Source organism: Schistocerca americana, chromosome X, assembly GCF_021461395.2.
Source record: "Schistocerca americana isolate TAMUIC-IGC-003095 chromosome X, iqSchAmer2.1, whole genome shotgun sequence".
NCBI classification, from domain to species: domain Eukaryota; kingdom Metazoa; phylum Arthropoda; class Insecta; order Orthoptera; family Acrididae; genus Schistocerca; species Schistocerca americana.
In genome coordinates, this window is record NC_060130.1 from 321203976 (window position 1) to 321222080 (window position 18105).

Sequence of the window (18105 nt, forward strand, 5' to 3'; positions counted from 1 at the left end):
GGTCGAAAGAAGTCTATTGGTATCAAACATCAATCTTAATTTGAGAAAAAAAATTTAGACAAATCAAGTTCGTAGCGCAACATTGTATAGAAGTGAATCATGGATTTTGGGAAAACTGGGAAAGAAGAGAATTGAGCATTTGAGATGTGATGATGTAGAAGGATGCAGAAAAGTAAGTATCCTGATAGGGCAGAAAATCGGGAGGTGTGCAATCCCTGACAAGAGGAAGGGAGAGGACACTGGAAAGTCGGCTAAGATATCACGAAATTACTTCCGAGGTAGTTGAGGGAGCTGAAAAGGACTGTTAGGGACGACAGAGATTGGAGTACTAGTATATTCAACAAATATTTAAGGACGTTGGGTGAAATGTTATTCTGAGCTGAAGAGGTTTGCACAGGAGAGAAAGTAATGATGGTCTAGAGCAAACCACTCAGGATTCCGGTAACCCAACAGCAAATAGCCTCAGAAGTTTAAACTCTGTAACCTACCTTCATTCTGGGAACAAAGGGGGTAAAGCTACATCCAGTCACCTTTACTTTATCTCGCAATTATTTGCGCTTAGGAAATGTCATATTGTTTGCAGTATAACAGTAAGCTGATCGTTATTTGTTTTAAGTGTCGTTTGCAAGTTTATGAACAGTTGTTAACAAGGTCCAAGGAGCCATAGCAGTGAAGGCAACTGAACACACCATTTCACAGAACAAAATTCACTGATTATTTTTAAGAAATCATGTGCACAGCAGAAACGTATTACGTTATCCTTATCTTTCTTCACATCTTGATCACAGGACATCCCAAGATTGTTAGATGTTTTGTATTGCCACTGTAGCCTGAAGTTTACGGATGCTTCTTTAAATACGTTAAGTAAGCCACCGAATAATGTTATAAGTGATAGCAGTCTCTGAATCCTCTTTTGACATTTTTGGAACAGTCATACTCGATTAACAGTCAATATGCCTCCCAATAATTTTCTACCAACAAGCTAAGTTGATTGAGTTTTTCAGGTATACAGAAGAATTAAAGTTAAAATAGTGAAAGACAACACAAGTATAAAGTTTCACAAAATCTGTTTGAAAGTAAACTTAAAGACCAAATATCTAAAAATAGAAAACGAATATTTCTAATTTGTCTGCCAATTTTGTGCAAAGGAAAGGCGAGACAATCTGGCAAAAATTTGAAGTGAAGCTACAGTCCAAGAAGAAAAGTCATTTAAATAAGTTAGCATGTAGATAACATTTAGTATTAACGCTCCTCACCCACCCGTCTGAAGTACTTTTACTCCAAGATGTTCTAAATGAAGCTGTAAAATATATATACAACCAGATAAGAGCGAGACATATGAAGAAACGAGATCATTTCAAACACTCGAACGCTAATCCAAAGCTAGAACTCTCCCAGAATTGTTTACTAAGAGTAGTCATCTCCACAAAATTTATTTCAATATAAGTAAACTTGTTTTATTTAACAAAGGCCTTAAACATAACTTATAACCAGCAATTAAACAGAATAATGTCAAGGACATCATTTGCTCGTCACAAATGGCAGCTGATCTTGCTAAAATAAACAGAAATGCACGAACAGTAATTGGTCAAAAAGCTAATAAATGAATAGAAAAACATGTAAACAGAAATCCGATAAAAGCTGCTAAGAGGAGAAGCAGTTGCTTAAAAACATCAACAAGAAGCTGAATGATGGATATTCGCGGCCACTGAAAGCTGATAAGTGTTCTAGAGTAGTGACTATAGACGAATGTGACTATACGTTTAAGACTACATTTCTTTTCTAGTAACCACATACAGAAAATCCTACATGAACTCACACAGAAGCTCAAGAATAAACTAAAGCAGCAGCTGAATGAAATAAATTTCTTATTCACAAAGGAAGAAACGTATATATTAATAGTAATGAAACCAGTAACTCCAAAGTTACTGGCCCCACCAAAATTCCATGAAACTTGTATCCCAATTAGACCCGTTGTAAATGTTATGAAACAAGCTGGCTACATAGCTGTGAGAAACTGTTCTATTTTACAAAAAAATATAATTTTGAAACCTCTTTGTCAGTAAAAAATAGTTACCAAACAAATCCTGGCATCAAAAACTTCAGATACCAGTCAATGCAAAGCTAATTTCTGCTGATATATTAAACTTATACAGCAACAATCCCATCAGATAATCCATACATACAATTAAAAAAATTACTAAACTATCAGACAATTTCTACATCTGAAATAACTAACCAAATAGAAATACAACTATTTCACATTCAATGGTGAAATATGTAAACAGAATGTAGGCTTTTTTACACTTAGTCCACTTAGTGGGATAATGCTGAAATTTTTTAACAGTCCTGAGAACCGACTTCTGAACAACAACATCAACCATTAAATTGTGCACTACTGCAGACATACAGAGACAGATTCACGGTATATTATGCTAATGTGTAAAAATAGATAATTTGTTAACTAAATGTAATAGTTTACACAGAAAATCCACTTAACCATAAAACACCAGAAATATAACAAATTAAAAATTTCAGAGATGAAAATACCTAGCACAAACCAGACTCTGAACATAAATGTTCAGAGAAAACCATCAAACACTGATACTCTCATTGGTAAGTCCTCCACACATTCCAGTGTACATAAACAAGCTGCATTCAGAGTTTTCTTATGCAGAGCAAAAAAATTCCCACTTAAATGTGCAGACTATGAGATATAAATGAACAGAAACAAATCCACGGCCTGTAAAAATGGTGATCATGAACACCAAATAGATGCACTTTCACAACACATCATAAAAAAACAGAAGCTAGCAAACTGAAAAGCTCACCTCACGCAACGCTATGCTAACACCAAAGTTTATAACGGCACCATGTGTAGGAATCATTTCAGAAAATGTAGCCAAGCTGCTTAAGAAAGCAGATATCAGAATCACCTTTGGCCCCATCAACTTAAGAAAGGACTTAGTGTACGGCATCTGACTACCAGCTGAGGAAGTTAGGAAATCAAGTATTTATTAAGTGGTATGCAGTGATTGCCGGCATCTGACTACCAGCTGAGGAACTTAGGAAATCAAGTATTTATTAAGTGGTATGCAGTGACTGCAACAAATTCTGCTTTAGTTAAATGGCCAAATATTTTATAACCTATTTTAAAGAACGTGGTCACTATTTCAGACTTAACAAAGCTAACAGATCAACTCTAGCGAAGCACACAGATGAAACAGGACACATGGTTTCATTTAACAATGATTTTAAAGTAGAGAAGAGCGGAGAAATGAACATCTTGGAGTAAATAAGAAGTATTCATCAGCAGCCGAAAGCGAGAAAATGAGATCCTAAAAGAAATAACTCATTTCGAGACCATACGTTTCTTCACCAGTTTCGATTCAATACTATTAAAATAGAAAACACATGACTTTTGAAATTGTATGTTAGAATACGGCTACGGAGTCCAAATCGACCAAACCGTTGTAGTCCTACCCGTTGAGATATTAGAATTATGGAAAATACTGTCACTGGCGGAACTGTCCTCATAGTGCTAGCAGCTGGAGACATCTCCTTCATTTGCCATATACCAATGATATCAACCGTTTTCCAAACATTTTAAGTGACTTCAAGTACCTAACACGTGCAATACAAAAAAGGCTTAAGTTCAGAGAGAAGGTGGAAGAGGAGATGGACAGTGAAGGGGTGGGAAGAAAACGGACATAGAGAGGGGAGAGAAGGCGATGGACTAAGAGTAAGGGAGGGGGAGATGGACAGAGATTGGGCAGAAGGAGATTAGAACATAAATCCAATGCGCATACGTATTTATCAACTGCGAAGCATTGTCTGTTTCGCTAGTACTCGTATAATGTATTTGAAAGACACAATTCATTCTGCTCAACTTAAATCCTAGTTCACTGACGCCTCTGACAGAATAAGAGCGCCATCGGCAAGCTTTAGAACCTTTATTTAAGAACTCTAATTCCCTTCCCAGATTTATTTTTGTGTTTCTTTACTGATTGATTGAATATTAAAACTGAATCACAGCTGAAATAGGCTCCAGACCTGTATCATATGTTACTGTCATTCTAATCACAATTAAAGTTTGATTTCTGTTCAATCTGTAGATAACCTTTCACCCTCTGTATTTTTTTATTGTTGCTACTTTCGAATTTACGAAGACCGTATACCAGTCAACACTGACAAAAATCTCCAAAATCTACAAATACTATAAAAATATGTTTGCCTATCTTTCAATCTATCTTTTAAAATATGTTGTAGGCTCAGTTTTACATCGCATGTTCCAGCATTTCACTGTCCTCTCTGAATAAGATAGTCTCTCGTCACTATCAGGTCTCTGCCGAAAACGTGATAAATTTGTAACAGCCCTAGGTGTAGCCTGATTTGCCCGTCCATCACAGCAGGGATAACTGTGTTAAAGTAACTTGTCGAAATTCTTACTGCGTTTCTCTGACCTCTGGCCTCTCGCAGCTTCACGTAAACACCATCAACACTGTCCCTGTTTTCGCGTGCGACATATGAAATCACTGTCGCACAAGAACCCCTCTACAAAGGCTCGGTTACGAAAGTGCAAAGTGATCATATATTATTACTGCTCACCTTTACTGCGTCAATAATATGTAGTATTTCATGCGCATTTTCTTAGATCATACTTACCGGTAATTAATCGAAAATGAAGTGCATTAGTATGAAAATTGCTTCAGTGGTTCCTAATGTAATAAAGAACGTATAAAATTTCAGTTTACTTCCTACATTAATTAAAAGGTGGACGTTATTAAGACAAAAAATAATGTTTATCATATAACATTTATTACTGATCAGAAATACAGGGTTTTAACATTTTCACATGTAAATAGCACTTCGCTTATGGACCCAAATAAATCAGTCGAAGATAAGGAAAATCATTTTCCATAGTAGAAGAGAAAAAAAAGTGAAACTTCAAGGTCGAAAAAATGAGTATTTCTAGGACTTGTAACCTCCCTTACTGTATGGTGTGCAACAAGGCGCAACAGGCAGTCATGGAGTTACGAATACTTCTGTCCAGTGGGCATGGCTTCACAATAATGTGTTGAACTGGGGAGCTGAGTATCAACTTGGTTTATTCCTGGGCCGTTAAGAGTCGGTTTTACCATCCAATTTTAGGGTTGTTCAGGAAGGTTTCGTGCTCTCATTTCCTCAAATGCTGACCCTAGGTTACACTGCATCCAAAAAATGAAGCTTTAAAACCATATTAGACTTACATTTTGTAATGGCAGTCAGCAGTAATACAGGTAAGACATGAAAATAATCCATCAATCCATTAACATGACAAAATGTTAAATGTTTTAAGAACAAAATAGAAATAATTCGCCTCTGTAACTGAGTGATAAGTAAGATTGAGTGCCATGCGAAGGACACGGGCTGGATTCCTGGATTCCCACTACTTCCAGGGATGTTCCTTCGTTGGAGAAATTGAACGGGATGCTCTCGTCCTTGTGATCCGAACTGATTAGCTATTTTAGCGAGAAGTAACGGCTCCAGGTCTCGGAAACTGACAACAGCCTTGGGAGTGGTGCGCTCACCCCACGCAGCTTCATACCGCAGCCCGTGATGCCATTGGCCGAGGATGACATAAGGGATGGACGCTACCAATGAGGGGCCCGCCACGGCCTGCAGACGGGTTTTACGTTTCCTCTAGCTTACTTGTTTCTCCACACTGAGGATTATTAATCAGTGACATTTTTTCGAGTTATTTTTATGTATAATACGATTTCTTTAATTAATCAAATTTCCTCTTTTTCAGATGTTTAATAAAAATAACGTCTGTGAATATTTTCTACTTCATAACTCGCAGGATGCGTTCGCTTTAACCATTTTAGGATTTAATTTCAAATTTTTAAACCAAAAAGGTTCATTGCCTTTGCAAACATCGAAGTAATGCATGTTAAAAAAATGTTGGATACCGCTTGAACTTAAGACAAAAGTTGCCTTGTGTTTCCTGTCAAATTTGCTGTTTGGATACGACACGCACACTCATGGAATCACTTAAATTAAAAAAAATTGTGATTTTAAAATTTAGCCCTCTGCGGAAAAATTTCTGCTGACACTCAAGGGTTACACTAGCATATTTTCCCAACAAAGATACGAATTTAATCTTCCTTTCTTGTTGTAACTGTATTGTGTTCACATCTACTTGATATTAAAAAATAAATTTTCGTTAGTTTGTTCAAATGTTATTGTGTTTGAATATGCATTTACTCGCACCATAACATCAAAAGTCTCAACAAACTAAACTTAACTCTCCTAGGTGACACTGGAAAACTATATTTATACGTTTAGAAAAGAAGAAGAATATTCATGTCATGGTTAGATGGATTACAGCATTAGCCAAATTAACCCTTCTTTTATACCACTAGGCAATTTCGTCGTTACATTTTTTTTAAATTAGTCAAATGATTTATGGAGGGCATTCACAGCTTTTTTAAGGAAAACGAGCAATTGTTACCTTCTATACATTTTCACTTAACTGCACTTGTAACACAGATCAAGCTCCACCTACATAAGATTTCGCGTATCACCAAAATTGTTTGCGACGACAAAAATTTACCTTCAAAACCCGTACAACCCTATTTAATCACTGAAAAGGAGATCAGCTTCATAGCGACTTTCGCGAAGCTAGCGTATCTCTGTTACTTGGAACAATGTCGCAGAAAAACTAATTAAGGCGAGACTTAAAATATTGACAACTTCTTCCAACGTCAATATTGTCGAAAAACCTTTATCAGAGTTTAAAATTTCTTCTGAACTGTACTTACAGTTTTTGGAAAGATTCCTAAAGGACAACTAAGGTTCATTGCCATGAGTGATGGTGAGGAGGGGAAGGAATCACAGCAACACAGTGACAAACAACATCGAGAAATGCAATATAGACCGCCCTGCCATCTCATGTTGGTTTAGTATGAGCGAAATTATGATGGAGATGCTCATTCAGTTCCAGTTGCAGATCCTAAGCTGTTTACCAAAACCATATCTGGAACTGTTTGTTATAAATTAATACCGTTGACCTTCAGACAAACTGTAAGAGAGCTGTGAATGAATGACGCTCAATGTCTATTCGTAGCGATATTAGTTAGGGAGATATCGGCATCAAATTCCTTTTCCTCAAACATATTTACAGATATAACTTTTGCTGGTTTCAGAACCTCAAAGTAAAAGCTAAACAGCGTTTTATTCCTGAAGTCTGATAAGTAGTTTCGGAAAATGAGAATATATGGAACATCGTTGTTTATCTGCTTTGAACAGCAGATTAGCTGCTTTCACATGCAGGAGTTCGAGTTATCGGACGAATCTCGCACCGTCCGACTGATGGTGCGCTCCAGGGCAACACAGCGAAGAGAATGTAATTACAAATTCGCAGCAGTTGACAAATGACTAATTTAAAAATGTTACCGATGACACTTTGCTTCATGTGGCTGCACATCAGCTGCAAAACAAAAGAGCGTAGTTTGTAAGGGTGATTAACCAGTTAACTTCGATTAGAGTTCTACTGTTGTTTATGCCAGAACCTTGACGAAAAAGTTAATGTCACACACTGAATGGAATTTTTTTGAACAGAAAATACGGGTATAAGGAAGATTTATAGAACTGAAAAAAAACCTTTGTGTGTTAGGCCGTATCATTATGAAAAATTAAAACAATTAAAATTACGACGTTTCGACCGACTTTACAGCGGTCTTCTTCAGGGGTAATAACTGCTGAATTCTCGTGAAGGTATTCCCCTATATACTGCATTTCGGTTGTCAGGTGATTACCGACGTCATATTCTGCGATGTCATCGGAAAATCTGAAGTAAAGTTTGCTATGGAGAATTAACTGTATGGAAGGCTACTACCTGCGCTGCTCTAGCTGGTGATCGCTGCGTAACAGCGAATTGGAAGTTTGCACCAAGGAGAAGTGTTATCTGGCAGTGATACATTGATGACACACGACAAGTCGCTTGTACCTGCTTGTTTATACTGTTGAATTCGGATCACGTGGAGCTGCTGCCTGGCCAATACACACGACCCGATGAGCTGGGGTCGTTGGCATCGAGGCTGAATGTAACTTGTAGCCGTCCTCCCTGACCACGCTGTTAAGGTGTAAGGTGCCGGCATTTTGGTCACCTTACATATTATAATTATCGGTTAAAAGTCATCAATTATGTTAATTAATACAGATATTTTAAATAGAGAGATCGGTGGTTAGGAGAGTTGTCACTTTGTTAAGGGAAAGGGTTGATAATGGCTAGCTTCTCCCTAACACAATTAATTTGCACGTGCTGGGAAAATTAAATTTTTCGATGGCCGTAACAATGAAGAGGCAGGAAGTGTTCCTAAGGGTTGTGGGTAGCAAAGGGACCCACGTCGACTCTGACCGCGAGACGCCCCAGCAAGTCAGACCAGGTCGAGGTTACAGTCACTGTTTTCGGTGACGTGTAGCCGTTGGCCGTTTCGCGTCCTGTTAAGGCTGTGAAACGATGCCATTAGTCGGAGATGCATGCGTTTGCTTGAATCTTTCAAAAAATGTCTCGTAGGTTCTGGAAGTGCTGTGTTGGCTGGTGAGTGGTTTCAAAGCCTACAAGGGTGGGGAGAAATCACTTTGAAAGGACTGGCTGTGTCCAGAACGGTCACTGTGGTAACAGAGGCTTGGTAGCGAGCGTGCATCCCAGTCTAAAGAGAAGAAGCAAGCAGGACAGTCGCAGAGCAAGGCTTCTTTGAGACGTTGCTTGCAAAGTGTCCAGTGAATAGTCTCTGCCTTACTTAGTACAGTGCTGACTGCACTACTTGAAGCACGCGAAATTTGTTTCTCTGTAGAGAGAGGAACAGATTGGTACTTCATCGTGGTGGTGTTAGCACTGAGAAGTGCTCATTTACGCTAGTGCAATAGGGACACACTTCGAAGTTCGAAGGCGCCTGCAATGTGAAGAGCAACACTAGCTACGGATCTACTCGACAGCTTCAACATAAAATCTGTGTTTACCAGCGTTCCCATAGCTGAAACCATTACTGAGGAACACAATTCTATAATTAGACAATACTAGCATACAGAGGAAGCAGGCCACACGTTATATAGTATTGCATCTTGACGAAAAACAGACTTTCAAGGAGCGTATCAAACTGACAACAGACAAGGCCTCCAAAACTATCCACAAACTAGCAAGAACCGACACAACGCAGTACAAATTACCTACTAAGCCGATAACGACCTACCAAATTACGATATCTGAATCCATCAGGCGCTTCGCAGCAAGTACTTGGGCTCACCGATTGAACATAGGTCTAACAACCCAGTTGCAAGACGAGGTCAACGTAGTGTACTCCTGAGAATGAGCGTAGCCTTCAGTACCACATCACTACAGGCACTTTGATCTGTGATAGGTACTTGTCCCATAGACATAACACTACGTTATAGAGCTGCGCATTACTGGCTTAAAAGGGACAGGCTCTATTAAGTCACCGAGATTTCAGCAACCAACATTATAAACGAAACAGCAGTGGCGGATTCAAATATGCAAATATGGGAGAGAGAGACAGAGAGAGAGGCATCCAAGGGTCACCGAGTATACTTTCTTCCCTGACAATTTCGAATGATTACAGCTAAAACACGTCGACCCAAGCGGGAGATCGTCCATTTCCCGATCGGACAAAGGCCATACTCGGTACACTTAAACCTCAAGGGACTAGCTAACAATGAAATACGCAATTGCGGTGAAACTGAGACACCAGAACATGTCAAACTACAATGCAACATGCTAGCACATGTGAGACCGCTGGCCGGAGTAGCCGAGCGGTTAAAGGCGCTACAGTCTGGAACCGCACGACCGCTTCGGTCGCAGGTTCGAATCCTGCCTCGGGCATGGATGTGTGTGATGTCCTTAGGTTAGTTAGGTTTAAGTAGCTCTAAGTTCTAGGGGAGTTATGACCACAGCTGTTGAGTCCCATAGTACTCAGAGCCATTTGAACCATGTGAGACCTATATAGAATGACAACGACATAGCCACACTAATACGCAATCCCGGTGTTTGGAAGACAATAAATAGCATAGCCGATATGACATCGAACACACTGCACGAAGAATACAAGCGAGAAAAGCCATATGAAAGGAGGCGTAGACAAGCACAAGCAACACAACAAAACCACGTGGGAGGACACAAGCACGACCACAGATATCTAAACCGAGGAAGGAACCAACATAATAAGTGAGCATGACTCAGAAGGGATCAACATGTAAGGGACTCAAACCAACAACACATGATACTGCATGCCGTAACGCAGGTACAAACAACACAACAGTCAGTAAAAATCATAACACAAACAAAGCATCTAACCAAGCAGTGGCACCACACACTAAGACCCCAGTAACACGGTAATGTCGCTTCGGAGAAAAAGCCTCGAAGAACTTCTATTTCGCGGCTCCTCCTCCCCAACGACACATCGTATAATGTTTATAGTATACTGTACACAAGCAGTAATGTATCATTTATCATATTATATATAGGTCGAAGTACAGTCTCTTCTTTAAGTAAAGCTACAATCAATGCAATATATATACAAAATGTATTTTCTGTATAAACCATGTATAAAGCTAAAACTGTAATGTATTAAGTTATTTAAGGAATACTGCACTCAAATAGCAGTGAACTACAGTCTATTTCTACTAATAAAGCTACAGCCATAACTTTATTCTTCATGTAAAGCTAAAATTGGTATATTTCATGTATCAAATGCTCAATCAGTATATAATCTGTATAACACCAGGTGTGTATGTATCTATGGCATCACACAGAATATACCACAGTTACCCATAATTAGACAAGTAAACAATTAATGAATATCGTGTAGTGTCCTGACATGCAACACTCCAAGAAATATATCAGTACACACAAACACAATAAACTTACATAAACACGTACCATTTCAGATGAAAATAACCCAAGGATCTACCGGGACCTTTTCACCCGAAGAAGGTAGAAATAGGCTATTATCAACCAACAAGCTACTCAGACTATATTACACGTCTATATGTAGCATATCACTTCCCTCTGCATATTGTAGCTTATTTTTAACATATTTAATTTATCACATTGTTATTTATATTTTTACTGATTTTTTTAGGTTTGCGTTATATAGATTATAAACTGTATTCTCCTCAACTAGGCAGAAACAAATTACATAGAACCCCATTGACAATCGTAAAGCATTAAATGCTTGTATATTATGTTCTTTATACTACACAAAATATCATTAACAAGCGCATGCGAGTAAGATTGTAACAATAAGAAGTCTTTGGTATTAGATGTAGCTGCATCCGACGCACCTTACATTTCAAGGCAGTGGGTTACTCTGTACTCTTAGTGAAATAAATAAATAAATGTAGCTAAACACAACAGGGGCTGTGGCTGATCTATTAATTTTCAAGAAACTCGTGTGCTTGACTGGCAGCCGTAAGTGCAACAGCGTAAAATAAGAGAGGGTACTGAAATAATTGCTGGACGTTCTGGCCAAGCGGTTTTAGGCGCTTCAGTCCGGAACCGCGCGACTGCAACGGTCGCAGGTTCGAATCCTGACTCGGGAATGGATGTGTGTGATGTCCTTAGGTTAGTTTGGTTTAAATAGTTCTAAGTTCCAGTGGACTGATGACCTCAGATGTTAAGTCCCATAGTGCTCAGAGCTATTTGAACCTGAAATTATTAAACGCCCTAACAGTGTAGACGGAGAGGACAGTTACAAGTTTCCATCGACCTGACTGTCAGTGGATTTAGAATTGCAAACAAGTGCCCACAAGAGGCTTGGCGTGCGGCATAAACGTTTAGCTCTAAGAAAATGCTACCTCTTGGTACTAGCTGCAGATTCGCTGTTACCTGTAGTAGCACACATTAAAAAATATCAGAAGTGTATACGTCAGTTATGTGGATTCTGATCAATAACGAGACAACTGACTATCACAAGTTATGTTCAAAATTACCACAGACAGGGCAGTACACACGTCCAGTCTGGTATGGAATACTGCTGCACGCGTGCTAGCATTTCAGCGGAGTTGTCCGACTAGGCTGCAGTTATACGTCGTTGGATATCATCGGGTTTAGTTGGTATGTCCCAGTATACAGCGTCTTCAAACTTTACCCACAGAAGAAAAACAACTTAGAAGCATCCTCTGCGTCCAATCCAACTATTTGGAAACAATTTTTGAGCACGTGTAGTAGTACTTCGTACAGTATGGCTTCGATGGCCGTAATGTTGGTTCCACAGGTTCCTCTTTATCTGCAGAGAGATGTCTTCTAGCATCCATGGAAGATGGTCTGTCCAGGGACTGCCTTAGTCGTTCGTTTTAAGTGCACCGTCTACGAAAGACGGCCCTATGGGACGATGGTTCACAATCCCACACCACACATTTACACTCCATGGGCGCTATCGTTCCACCTGGTGATGCCAACAGGGATTTTCAACAAAACCAATAGTGCATGTTACGGCAGTTTGTCTGGCCATGACTGGTAAATGTGGCTTCATCAGTAAACTAGATACATGATACATATGGAGTATCCTGCCAATGTACAGAAGTTAACACGATTCTCATAATTGTTCCCGTGCATCTCTTGTGATAGAAATGAAACCTATGTCGATGGAGAATGCATAGGACACTTGCCAGACACATGCCACTTCCTCGCGCGATTACGCGGTAGCTAACGCATGGATCAACTGCAACAACAGCAAGAACATTAATTTTCCCCTCTTCTGTCGTCATGTGTTTCCTTCTGTTGGCCTAGGTACTACACTACCACTCTGATGTATCTGGCTGAAGAGGTTGATAAAGCTTGAGGTCTAATGGGATATCTTGCCGCATACACCTCACTAGAACGAACATCATTCTTCCTACACTCTACATATACCACGAGCATTTCGATTTTTTCTGCATTGGTAAATCCTATCCTCTATTCACTAACTACTGCTTGGTCTGTCACACACTAGCTAACTAGCAAGTCACAGTGCACTCAAGGAACACTGAAGCCCACTGTAACCAGAAATAACAACATCGTACCTCGCCACTACGAAGGTTAAATGGCATCAACAAGAGTCGTTGTGAAAGCTTTTCAAAACAAGGAACGACTGGCACTGGAATACTGCAACAAACACCACTGACATATTAATTAACGCTATTTTTAGTTAATGTCAATAGACATAGTTCCATTTAAAGAAGAAAATGTTTGCACAAAAAATACACTTTCCAAGTATCATTACAGTCTGTTTATTGATTAACAGTACGAACCGCCGACTACAAGTCCATTCTGCGAAAACCGCACATCGATAGTACTTTCGTTTCCGCAATATTTGCGGTATAAGTTTTAGATGATTCACCTTGTATACAGTATATAGGGGAAGACCTTCAACAGCATCAATTTTCATACTATAAACCTATGGACTTCCGGTTAAGTACTTAACACTTTACAGCATCTTCCCTTCACCACTGTCATACATATGTCACCATCAACACAACTGATCTCACATATTTCATCTCACTGCAGGTGTGCCTAAAGACTCTGTCCTGTTTCACTCTTTTACATTCTGTACACCACAGACATTCCCAAACCACCACCCCCAGATACCTCCAGCATTATTCTGACGACCGCCTACATAGCGACACATCATACCCTTCGACTCTCCAATGCCTCCCTCCAACGCCACTTGAATCGCATGGTTCAGTAGTGTAACATGTGGAAATATCAAGTAAATACACCGGGAAACCAGTCGCCGTCACTGGTCACACTTTTCTGCATTTCCACCGTCTAGTCCCCCACTTCTGCATCTATGACCAGCTAATACCTCCAACACAGTAAAGTATTAAAAAATGGTTCATATGGCTCTGAGCACTATAGGACTGAACTTCTGAGGTCATCAGTCCCCTAGAACTTAGAACTATTTAACCTAACGAACCTAAGGACATCACACACACCCATTCCTGAGGCAGGATTCGAACCTGCGACCGTAGCGGTCGCGCGGTTCCAGACTGTAGCGCCTAGAACCGCTCGGCCACTCCGGCCGGCTAAAGTATTAAATATTGTACCTCACGCTGCATTTTTGTGTCTGAGAGTGGGCTGAACTTAATCTTTCTTTTTATTTATTCCTAGGACCTCGCATTTCTGTTCTTCGGAATCTGCCCAGAACTTCGCCCATCCAACGGCTTCAAAGTGAAACCTGTGCAAAACTTAGGGACTTGATCCAGCCCGACGAGATCGAATTCAGTATCAGCGACGTCACGAACCTCTGAACTGCTGAGGACGGAAATCAAATGGAAGGCGTAAGCAAATATGTTCTGGAAGAGAGATCTGAATAACTAATGTGATCTACTGAACGTTTTAACTTCCATGTCACTCCGACTAACAGATCAGCTAGACGGAAACATTCGTATTTAAAACACAACGAATGCAAACTTGCAACTAACCAACAATTTAAATATATGATCACCAATACACTTCCTGCTCACAATGAACTGAGCTCTTCAGAAAGTGAAATTAGCGCATCAAATATTATTATAAGTCAAGGCAGACAACACTCTACAGTTCGGTATCATATAGCTGGTAAACGGTGTATTCTGCTACACACAAACACAACCACCTAGTGGCACCGACTAACGCGTAAGTTAAATGGTAACCTCAGACCATATCAGTGTTTGTTACAGACACAATACAGATATTAACATGTACCTGGTTAGTATTAATGGTTGTAATGAATAGGTGGACATATTAGTGGTCACTAACTAAGCTCAATCTTAACCTACAGCGTTTTAGCAGTGTATGTTGACTTTAATGACGACAGTATAATTTACGATTAAGACAGTAGCCGTTTGTCGTATGATGACACATTTATCAGGGAATAACCCTCTTACCCTAAGGTGCCACTAAATGTAGCTTATTTATGTTTTGTCAACTGCAGTGGCGAGGTGGCTGCACCAGTTCCCATCAGATATCCGTCTTTACCCACCGTCGGGTATGACCTGTACTTGGATGGTTGACTGTCGAGATAAGCTGTTTGCTGTTCGCCTTCAGGCAGAGAGGACGGGAGGGAAGGTGGCGTGAAGTCTCCGATAACCAGTTTTTGCGCAAATGTCCTGGAATCAGTTCCCAACTTCTTTGGAGTGTCTCATGGTATGAGGGTGTTAAGTTTCCATTTTTACGATTTTCTGGTGGTAGCGGCTTAAAAATGTGAATATTTAACTGGATATATAGAAAGTATCCTGTTTATCTGACAGAGTTAAACTGCTGCCCTTCAGTGTTATGACGAGGTCAGTTCGTCCATATTTTCTTATGTAGGTCACGGAATCTTGAGTGCATTTGTGCATGTGTCTCGGGCTTCCTGTGTATGGTGAGGGTAAGATTACCGGTGTTCCAGAGTCTTCAATGTTTCCGTCATTTATGATTGCGCCTCGAGGCGGATGTGTACTTACTTGCGTACTTTCTTCTGATTCAGCCGTATGTAAAGCGTCCGTTCCGCTTCTATTGTCGCGTACGTATCTACTAGGAATTGGTGGAATAAACGGCGAGTGTTGAGAATGTGTTTGTATGCTTCATTGACCTCAAGCATTAAGCGGTAAGCATTGGAATCTTTAGAAGTGAGTTTTTTGTTTGTTTCTGGTTGGATTTGTTTCACATTTAAATGATATCTGTCCCCGCCCTGCAGGAATATTAATGGACATTGGAGGGCATCATATGAACGGTGTGTCTCTGCAATACGTTAGAGTCCTTCTATTCTTCGGTGTACAATTATTTTACGGAGTGTGTGTTCGTTGTTCACGTTAACGATGGCGACTTCGTCTACGTGAGGTGCATTAAATCGACGTTCATGCTCTGCACGTGGTCTTTTCTCGGGGCGAATTACGTCTTTATAGTTATCATAAAGCATTAAGCTCAAGCGCTTTTTGAATATGTGAATGAGTTGACTGTATTTGTGTAATATCCTCTGTACATCTGGGACTACTTCTCGTCTCAATCTACTGATATTTGTGAATCGTTGATCAATTTCTGCTTCTTCGTTTCCGATGAAATATACTTGCAAAAATTTATGGACTTCGTTGAGTAGTGGTAGTAATGATCCCATGTTGTGATAGATTTGTCCTCGAATGGAGATTTCATCTCTGTTAGTGTTGATCGAAGTGACACCGAAAAAAAGTCTTCTGGAAGCAGGGATGTTTTGATACTAGCATTTCCCCGCTCATGTAATGTAAAACTTCCTGCGGAGATGCTTCCAGTAGTGGTAATCGAATTCTTCCATTCGTGCAACAGGATCCCGGTATTCCTCTATTTTTTCGAATTGCAAAGCTGTCAAATGTTCTCCATTTTTCCGATTACCGCGTGTTTGTGCGTGTTCTTTCGTAGGGTCGTAGTGAAATGCTTCATTTGTTAGGTTGTATTGTTTACTTTCCCGCGTCCGTGCGCCTCGTAGAGTGATATTTTCATGGCTGGCTTGAGTCTGCTGTCTTTCATTATAAGATTTTGTTGCAGTTCTCGATTCTTCGGTCAATCGTTTCGTTGTTCTTCGGATCCTCTTCTTCTCGCTGTGCTCATTGTCGTTTGTTACTTCGCGCTCTTTGCCTCTTTTGTTTTTCCGCTGTTCTTTTTGTTTTCGCCTTTATGCTTCAGAACAGGTAAGATCTCCTCAAGAAACTGGGTTTCGAACCCACAACAGGTCTTGCTTTATCTACTCGTACCAATGGGTAGCGCCACCAGTGGCGAATTCCAGAACATACCAAAACCGAGCGAGTTGGCGCAGTGGTTAGCACGCTGGACTCGCATTCGGGAGGATGACCGTTCAAACCCGCGTCCGGCCATCCTGATTTAGGTTTTCCGTGATTTCCTTAGATCGCTTTAGTGAAATGCCTGTATTGTTCCTCTGAAAGGGTACGGCCAACTTCCTCTCCCATCCTATCCTACTCCGCTGGGAACACTGACTTCGCTGTTTGGTCCCTTCCTCCCATGTCAATCAACCAACCAACGAACATACCAAAAAGCCTTAGAATGGTCCACAATGTTCCAGAACATTCCACAACATTCGTAAGTGTTCTGAAATGTTCGGCAATGATCTGGGATATACCAGCATGTTCCCCAACATTCCGGAATTTTCCTGAATGTGGCAGTCTATTCCCGAACAACCAAGATCAACCCGAATCATTGTGGAACACCAAGGAACATTCTGGAATGTTGTGGAATGCTCTCGAATGCTCTAGAATGTTCTGGAATTTTCTCGAATACTCTCGAATGTTCTGGAATTTACTCGAATACTCTCGAATGTTCTTGAATATTCTAGGACTTTCTAGTGAGCGAAAGTTCCCAGTCTTTATATCTTCGAAAGTACGCCCTTCAGGTACAAACGGGATCCTCCTTCACGGATTGGGGACAGAGGGCTACCGCACCATATACACTACTGGCCATTGAAATTGCTACACCACGAAGATGCTGTGCTACAGGCGCGAACTTTAACCGACAGGAAGAAGATGCTGTGATATGCAAATGATTAGCTTTTCAGAGCATTCGCACAACACCTACGACGTGCTGACATGAGGAAAGTTTCCAACCGATTTCTCATACACAAACAGCAGCTGACCGGCGTTACCTGGTGAAACGTTGTTGTGATGCTTCGAGTAAGGAGGAGAAATGCGTACCACCACATTTCCGACTTTGATAAAGGTCGGATTGTAGCCTGTCGCGATTGCGGTTTATCGTATCGCGACAATGCTGCTCGCGTTGGTCGAGATCCAATGACTGTTAGCGGAATATAGAATCGGTGAGTTCAGGAGGGTAATACGGAACGCCGTGCTGGATCCCAACGGCCTCGTATCATTAGCAGTCGAGATGACAGGCATCTTATCCGCATGGCCGTAACGGATCATGCAGCCACATCTCGATCCCTGAGTCAACAGATGGGGACGTCTGCAGGACAACAACCATCTGCACGAACAGTTCGACGACGTTTGCAGCAACATGGACTATCAGCTCGGAGACCATGGCTGCGGTTACATTTGACGCGGCATCACAGATAGGAGCGCCTGCGATGGTGTACTCAACGACGAACTTGGGTGCACGAATGGCAA